The sequence below is a fragment of the Xyrauchen texanus genome, chromosome 33 (genome assembly GCF_025860055.1).
Source record: "Xyrauchen texanus isolate HMW12.3.18 chromosome 33, RBS_HiC_50CHRs, whole genome shotgun sequence".
Classification (NCBI taxonomy): Eukaryota; Metazoa; Chordata; class Actinopteri; order Cypriniformes; family Catostomidae; genus Xyrauchen; species Xyrauchen texanus.
In genome coordinates this window covers 21780384-21791488 of record NC_068308.1, presented here as the reverse complement: position 1 = coordinate 21791488, position 11105 = coordinate 21780384, and the positions used below count along the sequence as shown (strand labels likewise).

The 11105-nt window shown below is 38.7% G+C and overlaps 1 pseudogene; it reads left to right on the top strand.

Moving 5' to 3' along the window:
- The first annotated feature begins 286 nt into the window (after nt 1-286).
- The window catches only part of LOC127626670 (outer dynein arm-docking complex subunit 2-like), a 47386-nt pseudogene continuing 36567 nt past the window's right edge, over nt 287-11105 (top strand).

Here is an 11105-nt window from a genome sequence, read left to right as displayed (position 1 = left end):
GTGTGTATATATATGTATATGTATATGTGTGTGTGTGTGTGTGTATTTGCAAAATAATGTCTTATTTATTGATTGAATACATGGATTTGTTCATTTTTAAAAAGCACACAACAGGGATCTCGTTTTTGAAGAAAAAGTCATGGTTTTGGAACATGTTGAGTCACTGATGACACAATTGTTCTTTTTTGGTTAACTGTTTGGTTAAAATTATAGTAGGTTAGATTTGCCTAAATTATCATTGTGCAGAGTATAACTATTGATACAACGAAATGCAGTTAGCGTCCAAATGTTAGAGTCCAGTTCAGTGCAAATGACAAGGAATAGAGTTCACACAAAGGTAGCAGTGAGTGACTTGAACCAAAGTAAGTGTTTATCTTGTTGTGCATTACAGAGAGAGGAGTGCACTGGTGTCCTTCAATACAGTTACCCACTGGAAAACACATCTTAGTCCCTCTGGCCTCTTCTCTGTGTGTGCTGAGTTTCATGACTCGTTTCACGATACATTCATTTCAGTAGCCCAATCCGCCTTAATGGCCATCTGCGTTTGTGTGCGTGTATTAGCTCACGATGAAAGAGATTTCAGAAATGCTCTGTTAACCACTCCAGTCATCCTCTCTCTCTTTTTGTGTTGTTTTTTTTTCTGTGTTCTCTCCTTCACTCTGCAGTTTAATTTGATGCCATGGCTTAAGATGACACTTCAAATACACCCCTGAGTTTGATGGCCTTTTTATCCAAGGGTTTCAGCATGAAGGCCTTTCAGGGAGCAAAAATTCATTCTGCATCGGATTCTGAGAGACTTTACCAGAGCTTGGAGAGAATTGGCTGTTTTGTTTGGCATGCACCTGCTCTGACTCTCCCCTGATTTTCTTGATATTTCATGGATTAAGCTCTATTTATTACAGAAAGAATATATATATATATATATATATATATATATATATATATATATATATATATATATATATGTATATATATATATATATATATATGTGTATATGGATGTATGGATAATTATTTTTTCTTTCCTGAGAAAATTCTGTGGGAGTGTACTCGCAGTGTGTACCTGAGAGACTGAAATTTAGGCCAGCCTCAATATTAATATCTAATAGATGAATAGATGTGTGTGTGCGCAGTAAGACCCCAGGTGGAGCTGATGACTTAAGTGAGAGTTCATCAGAGGGTAAGATGGGGAAAAGCCAGACAGACGTGCCAAGGCCACAACTGATCTGCCCTCTGAATACTGGCAAATTCAGAAACTAGTCAAATACTTAAAGGTAAAAAAAGCACATTCACACATAAACTTGGTGTATACGTACACGCCAACCTCCGTCAGTATTTCAGAAAGGTGTTCTCAAAGACTTACCGGAATAGTTCACCCAGAAACTAAAATTCTGTCATTATTTACTCACCCTCATCTCATTCCAAACCATCTTCTGCAGAAAACAAAAATGTATATTTTAAAGAATGTTGTGATGCTGATTTCCATGCAATAGTTGTTGATTGTGCCTCACTTTAAAGCTTAAGCACCGAAGTGTGTCATAAAAATAGTCCATGCTACTCGGTCATCATATTCCAAGTCTTATGAAAGCTTACGAACACTTTTCATGAACCTACCGAAAATGGTAATTTACTCTCAACTCAACTCTTGTAAACAGAGCACAAATCAAATATGCTGAAAGGTCAAATTCATCAAACCTCATTGGTTCCTCTGTCATAATGTTTGGTCACGAGATGCACAAGAACCAATGAGGTTTGAAGGTTATTGACCATTTGCAATATTGGATTTGTGCTCTGGATTTGTGACTTTAGTGTTCTGCAAAAACTTAATGTACAGTGCTGTGCAACAGTTTAGGCACTTGTGAAAAATGTTGCATCATGAGGATGTCTTAAAAATAATGACATAAATAGTTTTCATTTATCACTTAGTCATACAAAATCCAGTAAACTCAAAAAAACTAAATCAATATTCGGTGTGACCACCTTTGCCTTTACAACAGCACAAATTCTCCTAGATACACCTGGACACAGTTTTTCTTGGTTGTTGGCAGATAGGATATTCCAAGCTTCTTGGAGAATTTGCCACAGTTCTTCTATCTATTTAGTTTGTCTCAATTGCTTCTGTCTCTTTATGTAATCTCAGACTGACTCGATGTTCAGTGGGGGGGGCTCTGTAGGGGCCATGACATCTTTTGCAGGGCTCCTTGTACTTCTATTCTAATCTTTTCTATTTGCAAAAGTAATGTTTGGGAATCTAACATTTATATTTCCTACTGACACACTAAAGCTGAAAATATAAATAACCATCTTAAGACAAATGCTTTTGCGAAACATCTTATGTGCCTAAAGACTTTTGCACAGTACTGTAGGTTTGGATCGGCATAAGGGTAATTATGACAACATTGTAATATTTGGGTGAACTACGCCTTTTGCTGAAATCTGTTGCTCAACAGCTGATGGGTCCCATAGAAAACTGCATCGGCGTGAGCCAGAACTTGCTGGGTTTGACAGGCTCAGTAAATATCTGGTCTAATTGGGCATTACTCAATACTAAGAATGCAGAGAACACAGACGTCTGTTCTAATGAGAGATGTGCTGTGATCTACTTGTTGCGCAGTTGCCTGTCCCAGCACATTTGAAGCCAGTGGCAGAACTACTGGCATAATCACACACCAGTAACAGCATTATTATCATCACACCAGTGAGGTATTGCAGGACTAGTGACATGCTGAAAGAAAAAAGTTTGTTAACACTTGTTTCATCCATGTGTTTATTACTTCAATAAAATGATGTCTATAAAAACAAAATATGTTGACGGAGTATAATAATAACTCTCACAAGCTGTCAGATTTAAGCTTGCTTACTGCAATTAACTCATGAGGGAAAACACAATGATACATTTCCTTCCTCTGCCATCGTATTTCTGCTATGACTTCAGGGACTTCACATTGGCTCTACACACAAGTCACCTTCTGACGCATCCTCGATATTCGGCTTGATCAAGAACACATTCGGGTAATTTTATGTATTCTCGCCCTGCATCCGAAATAGTTTACAGTCAGAGTATGTACTGTATTTTATGAAGGACGCATTTCTCAGCCAGTAAAATAGTACATTCTAAAGGTATGTATGTAAGTGATATGTATGTATGTATGTTAGTATATATATATATATCACCTACAGTTGAATAGAACCGCCTGACTCTCGGTTCACCAACGTTCTTTTAAATCCAGCATTTTAAACATGAAGTCTCATCAGCACCTGAGGGATTATGGGATCGCAAAGTGTCCAGTCATTCCAATTGAGGCAACAGTGGGACAAAGTTGTGAAATTTTAAATAATAACAAGCTATAGAAAGATTTGTATTTATTTTTTCAAATTGTTTGTTTTCAGGAGTGTTGGTAATTCATTTTGAGATGTTGCCAAACATGTTGAGCTGTTCAAACATCATCTGCAGCCTGAAACTGAAAATTTGGTCAAATATTAGGAGTGAATGCACTTAGCTGCAAAGGAAAGCTCTAGGATGCTCCCTTGCTCCCTATTTAATGTTTGGTGGCGTAGTGGGCTAAAGCACCTAATTGTTAATCAGAAGGTTGCTGGTTCGATCCCCACTGCCACCACCATTGTGCCCTTGAGCAAGGTACTTAACTCCAGGTTACTCCGGGGGGATTGTCCCTGTAATAAATGTACTGTAAGTCGCTTTGGATAAAAGCGTCTGCCAAATGCATAAATGTAAATGTTTTGACTCAATCAGGTTTCAGTGTAAAAACATACAGTAATTAGGTTTCTTACCAGATGTAGTTCTGCTGACGTTTCACCCAAAGTCAAACTCTGCTTTAATTGGTGCCATGTTGTTTTGACACATGACTCTGTACATCATAAGTTTAACCCTTTCCTGACAGCCCAGTGTCTCCTAAACTTTGATCAGTCAGTTTAAATGAAATGAAATATATTAAGTGTCCACGCATGTGCACGCAGAGTCGCACGAGGATATAGTAGGGAAGTATGGATATTTTAATGCAGCGTCTGTACTTGTGTTCTTGAGTATTGGAATTGAACTTTGGCAGTGGATGATAACGTCAAACAAGAACGCAAGAACACATTAGATTGCACCTTTAGAAACAGTGATTGATACTCAAAAACTTGTCAGAAAACAGACTACTCTAAAGTATGCAGTAGAGATATGCATCTCCCTCGCTACTGACAGGAAATGGCAAAAATATACCTACTGTAGCATTATTTAGCACTTTTTACTTCCTTATACGGTCATGTACTGCCACTTCAACCTGTACTTTGATGTTATTGAGCTAAGAACAGTTGAATCAGTATTAGACAGTTTTGAGTTTAAAGTTTGATTGGTTTCCACCAGGTATTACTTTCCTATCCAACAAAACATTTCCTGATGTTTTTACAAATATTTCTTATGAAGTCATTGTTTTATTAACTCACTTATAAGTTGGACAGCTATCTTGCATGGTTGATCAAGAGCTCCACTAAACAACATATCTGTACCCAAATTTGGAGCACAACTTATGAGTGTAAATGTGAGTGTGTATTTAAATGTTTTTCTTTTCAATATCCCCTGCTGTTATAGTATTATTGTTCAGAGCTGGGATACTACTTCTGGAGAATACAACAATGCCTAACCAAGCGTAGTCCAAAATCGTACTTCTCATAACTGTACATTTTATATATATATATATATATATATATCTTCTGATTGGTTTTGATTGTTTTGCAGTGCCTTGTCGTCTTATAGTCGCCTAGATTCACCATATCAGAGTCAAGCTTTGGAGCCAGTACAAGTGCAACCATGGGATCACTTTAAAAACACCTCCTGCACAGGCTTTCGCTTCTTTTCACTTGTTGCTGGGCACTTGCCACACCGTGTCTGGTTAGGACATGGTGTGAGTCATAACAGCGCTAGGCCTGTGCAAAACTTCTCAGAAACGTATTGCTTGCTAATTACTTGTTCATTAATTCATTCCAGTCCATTGATACTGCTTATCCAACTATTTGTAGTCATTATTATTCCGTAACTGTGCTTAGCAGCATCATTACACTATGAATGTGCCTTATGTTGCAGTTTAAACAGCTAGCACGTATCTTAAAAGGGATATGTTGAGATTGACCCTCCATTATTGGCACATATTGAGACATATCAGCTCCTTTAACATCCCTTTTTCCTGTATAGAAATCATTTAATTGAAGACATACTCTAAATAAGATTGTCATTGATGTTGTGTTAAACACCAGAGTACACAGTGTGTGTATATTTTATTTACTTTTTCAAAAAGATGATCTCCAGCGTAGTGAGTAATAAATCACATAAAGAAAAACAGCCCAGCAAAGTTCAGCCACAGGTAGATATTTTTAGCCCAGTAAAACACAGAATAACGAATGTGATTTTCCCAAAGGGAGGTGCTCATCCTCTACCAAAAAGAAGCTAGTCTTGATGAAAATATCCAGTTTGATTCTCACCAAATGAGCCTCTCTACACTTCTACATTTGGAAAGTGGATTTTAAAAGTTCGTTTTTTCATGATTTGTGTGAGGTGTCTGGGGATGCATTTGTTACAGTGCTGTGTTCAATACTTGACAGGATGTGTTTGTAACATGCCCTTCCCAGCATTCTATTTGTCTGAAACCACAGTGCTTATTTATGAGGGTTTGTACAGTAGTGCTGTTATAATGTCATTACCATCAGAATCTGAAACTCAGTCTGAGCCAAACTAAATATGTTTTATTTTTGAGTTAAGGTTATGTTTTTTCCTTCCTCTCTCCTTTCTTCTGGTCTTTTCCGAGGTATAGACAGGCGTTTGTATTTCTGGGAGATTACATGTCTATAAAGTAATGCATGAATGATTTGACTTGTTTTTAATGGTTGTTTATGTAGGGGTAATTTTGCAGTGTACATTACCTGGGCTTTACATTTACTTGTCTTCATGTTTGCCTTTCTTCACACTTGTACAGAGGGCAGTGTATATATATCCTTTCATGATGTGAAGTGTGCACACCAAAATTTTCATGGCAGTATTAGTGTTATATTTAGAAATTGTGCATGTCTTTAAACCGCAGAACATATTACACACACCAAACTACATTCAGTCATTGCCCGGATGGCTCAAAGAACAAGCTTCGAGTATAATCGCACGTTCACACATTCACAGACAAACTTTGTTACTGCATCAGTGTGTAGAGGTGACCACAGGCTGTTTGTCTCGCTAGCTCCGGTCCAACTGCCTCATTAGCTTGAATTAAAGAAATACAGCAGCCAAACAAAGTTCCATAGAAAAGAATTCTCGCACTTTCCTTTCTCCAGATTACCCCATTCTGCTCCTCATTAATCGGTTGTAAGTAAGTGAATTTTTAGTGCCCTAATGCTCTTATATGTTGAAAATTATGTGCAATTTTCGCTTTTTAATGACTAATCCAGTTTGACTGTAAGGCTGCAGAGTGTCTTTTTCTGCTCAGGAAATGAAGCCTACAGTAAATCTGGATCTCTTTCACAGCACCGCTTCATGGCTTGCTCGCATAGCGCGCAGTGTTTCTCATAGATTAAATGATGGAAAATAATAGACACAAATAATAGACTTTTTTTATTTTTTATATAATTTTGTGTTCTGATCGTGGACAGCAGGGACAAAACTGTTAAATACAATAATAAAATGCAATTGACCATGTAATCATGTGTAGTTTAGATTGCAAAATAAAAAATCTTATTAACTGTTAATAGGGAGGAAATGCTTCCCATATCGTTTGTTGTTAATGTCAATCAAACCATAGTATTGATACATTTGAGTGTTTGATTTTAAGGCCATTTTATTCATTACTGTACAATAAGCAACTTTTCTGTGTTGGGTCGCTGCTAGATGCCCAAAATAATATCTGGGTCCTGAAGCAAACTGTTGTAAAGTGATGCTCATCATCATTAAATTAAAGTTTAAACATTAAGAAGCAATACTTTTTCTTTTGCATAAGAATGGATAAAACGGTGGCAGAAGGTGAAGTTCCTGTCAGAATGGAACAGTTTGTTACTCGTTACAAGAGCAGTGTCCAGATCTAGATCAGCTTGTTGTAAGCTCTCACGACCTCATTATGAGGTTTTGCTCTCTCTACTGGACAAAGTGAGTAGTGAAATTATGTGACATCAGATCAAGCTTCTGGTGTGTTTCTGTCCTCTGGGATGCATACAGCTGCTTTAAAGGAATAGTCCAGGTTCAGTTCAAGTTAAGCTCAATCGACAACATTAATAATTTAGACCTGTCCCTTCTTTTCTTCGAGGTTACAGTGAGGCACTTACAGTGGGCGTGAATAGGATCAATTTATAGCGGTTTTAATGGCAGCAATGTAAAGCTTCTTATTTTATAAAATCACTTACATTGATTCTTCTGTTAAATGTGTGTTTTATTTGAGCTGTGAATTTGATTAAATTGTCATTTTAGTGTTTACTGCGTTACGTCGTCATGGCAAGAATGTTTATTTTTTGTTGTTGTTTTTTTTTTTTTTTTAAATGGGACAAGTCAAAATAAATGTTTATGCTAATCAACATTATGCCACAATTAAATGCTGTCCATTTGAGCTTAACTTGTACTGAACCCTGAATATTCCTTTAAAAGCATCCATTTCTCCTTCAAAGTGTATTTAGCTGAGACCTATTACATATGTGCCAAATTTTTCAGAATATTTTTGATGTTGGAATATTCTGAAAAAATAAAATAGATGGCAAGATATCTACAACAATACACCCACTCCACAATTTCCACTCAAACCTTAAGTACTGTATATGTGTACACTTGTAAGTGAAGGCACTCGTAAATTCCCGGTGGTTATGCTGTTTTGTATGAAGTTAATACTGTACTCACTCTTAAATCTAGGGGAGACTGCTGTGCTCTATGGCTGAGGCTTGCCTTCTCTCGGTGTAAATCATTTATACAGCTGGTTTTATCTTGCTCTGGAAAGCTGGCTGTTTAATTGAGGATAAGTGATAATGATAAGATCTCTTCTCTAAAAATTCATCTATAAAATGCGTGTGTCACACTCAACACTCGTGCCAGGAGGGATATTCAGATGTTTTTCTGTACGACTTATCTCCTTTTTTCTTTCTGTCCCTCTCTTGTGCCTGTCCCTAACTTTATACAGATCATCAGTACAGCTTTGCTTTCCTCAAGTTTAATTTCCTATTCTTTCCTAAAAAAAAAAATTCTTTATCTTTCTGCTCACTTCATTTCTATGTCCCTAGAATTTGTTAATTGTCTGAGCTCTGTTTGCACTGGGCAGGATTTATGAAATCTGTCTCATTCGGTACTGTTTTGTAATAAATATTTTAAGTATTCTTTCCTCAGGATAGGTTTTTATGGTGACACGCAGCTTGTGCTTTCGCTGCCCCACTGTTTGTCTGGGTCTCTAATAGAACTACTGTCAATCAGCTCTTTCAGATTTATTTATTTCTTTTTCAAAACGGTATTGATTATTTACGAAAGACAATGTAAGCTTTGTCTCCAACTTCATAAAAGAACAGTTCACCCAAAAAATATAGTCATCATTTTCTCACCTTCATGTCATTCCAAGCCATCCATCCATCTCCAACTGCTTATCCGTAGACAGGTCGCGTGGGCAGCTGCTCCAAACTTCCCTATCCCGAGCCACATTAACCAGCTCGGACTAGGGGACCCCGAGGCGTTCCCAGGCCAGTGTGGAGATGTAATCTCTCCATCTAGTCCTGGGTCTTCCCGAGGCCTCCTCCCAGCTGGACGTGCCTGAAACACCTCCCTAGGGAGGTGCCCAGGGGGCATCCTTAACATGCCCAAACCATTTCAACTTGCTCCTTTCGATGCAAAGGAGCAGCGGCTCTACTCCGAGCTCATCACGGATGACTGAGCTTCTCACCCTATCTCTAAGGGAAAAGTCCGCCACCCTTCTAAGGAAACCCATTTCGGCCGCTTGTACTAACGACCTAGTTCTTTCGGTCATGACCCAGCCTTCATGACCATAGGTGAGGGTAGGAACGATAAATGACCTGTAGATCGAGAGCTTTGCCTTCCGGCTCAGCTCGCTTTTCGTGACAATGTTGCGATAGAGCGAGTGCAATACCGCCCCCGCTGCCTCGATTCTCCAGCCAATCTCCCGCTCCATTGTCCCCTCACTCGTGAACAAGACACCGAGGTACTTGAACTCCTTCACTTGGGGCTATACCCTACCCAGAGTACGCACTCCATCGGTTTCCTGCTGAGAACCATGGCCTCAGATTTAGAGGTGCTAAGACTCATCCCAGCTGCTTCACACTCGATTGCCAAGTGATCCAGTGAGAGCTGAAGGTCACGGACCGATGATGACATGAAGACTACATCATCTGCAAAAAGCAGCGATGAGATCCCCAGCCCACTGAACTGCACCCCTTCCCCACCCCAACTACGCCTCGATATCCTGTCCATGAATATAACAAACAGGATTGGTGTCAAAGCGCAGCCCTGGTGGAGACCAACTCGACTTCGTGCCAAGGACTCGGACACAGCTCTCGCTTTGGACGTACAGGGATTGGATCGCCCTAAGAATGGACCCCTCCACCCCCTACTCCTGCATACATATATATATATATACTGGATGGGCGTACTCCCAGGCCCCCTCCAGGATCCTTGCGAGAGTAAAGATCTGGTCCGTCGTTCCACAGCCAGGATGGAACCCGCATCGTTCCTCTTCAATCTGAGGTTTGACAATCGGCCGAACCCTCCTCTCCAGCACCTTCCAATCCATTATGACTTCATTTCCACTTTGGAACACAAAAGTAGATGTTTAGCTGCATGTCTAAACTGCTGTCTTCCATACAGTGAAATTAGATGTGGGCAAGGGGCTGTTAAGCTCCCAAAAGGACAAAAGCACCATAAAACCATCATGAAAGTAGTCCATATGACTTGTGTGCTATATCATCTGAAGCTATATGAAACCTTTGTGTAAGGAACAGACTGAAATTGAATCTGGTCTTCCCTGAAAATCCAGTTCTGAAAAGCTTTCTTGACTTTGGTCACCTTTCACTTTTATTTTATGGAAATTAGCATCTTGAACATTCTGTTATCAATAACTCTTTTTGTTTTCCGCAGAAGGAAGAAAGTCATAATGGTTTTGAAAAACATAAGGGTGAATAAATGGCAACCCAATTTTTATTTCATGGGTGATCCTGAACTGAAAACTGAACAGTTTTAATATAGCTGACAGAAAAGTTCATTTCTTGTCACCCCAATTGACAAATGTGTGTGAATGTGTGTGAACATGTTCTATTGGAACAATGACAATCTAATCCTGATCTTATTGCAGTATATAAGTTTATTTCTAATACATTTTTGAGAGCCAAACTTTCTGAAAATAGTGCTCAAAATTTGCACATCCCTCCAGTCACATTTGAAAGATGAGATGGCAAATACGCTTACATTTATGTCAGTAATTTGTACATTGATCGAATGATAATCATGTCTGTCATCCATGTACATGTGTGTGAGAAATACACTATCTGTACTGAACATCTGCATCTCACACCACAAGCTGAGAGTGTGGGGCCTTTAGAATCAAGACAGAGACATACATTATAAAAGACCTTCAGATGTTTTCTGAGTTGTAAATAATGTCTACAGCACTTTGAGACCAAAGCTGCTAGGAAATGAAAGCATATGATCATCAGATTGCTTTTTCCCTCATATCATTTCTAAGTATAGCTTGGTGTTTTTACAAGATTCAGTGCTAACCCATCAAATGCTTTGAAGATTGAGAGGGTGGCAATGCAGAAAGTGCAGTCGATTCAATGCATCAATCAATTGATTCACATTTAATCCAGCCACTTTATATGACAACACATATCTCTCTCTCTGTCTTAATCTATCTTTCTCTCTCTCTACCTCTCTCTCTCTAACTATCTATCTGACTTGCTCTCAGTCTTGCTTATTCTTTCTCCTTCTCTTTCTGATAAGCTCTCTCTTTCAGTCTCTGCCTCTCTGTGACTGTTTTTCTCACTTCTTTGCATTCAAAGAAAAAATGGTGTTGCTCAGTTGTTGCTCTTTCATAGCTGAAGAGACTCAGTGGAGCGCTCCGTTATGTCTCATTAAAGGATCAGCTTTGTCT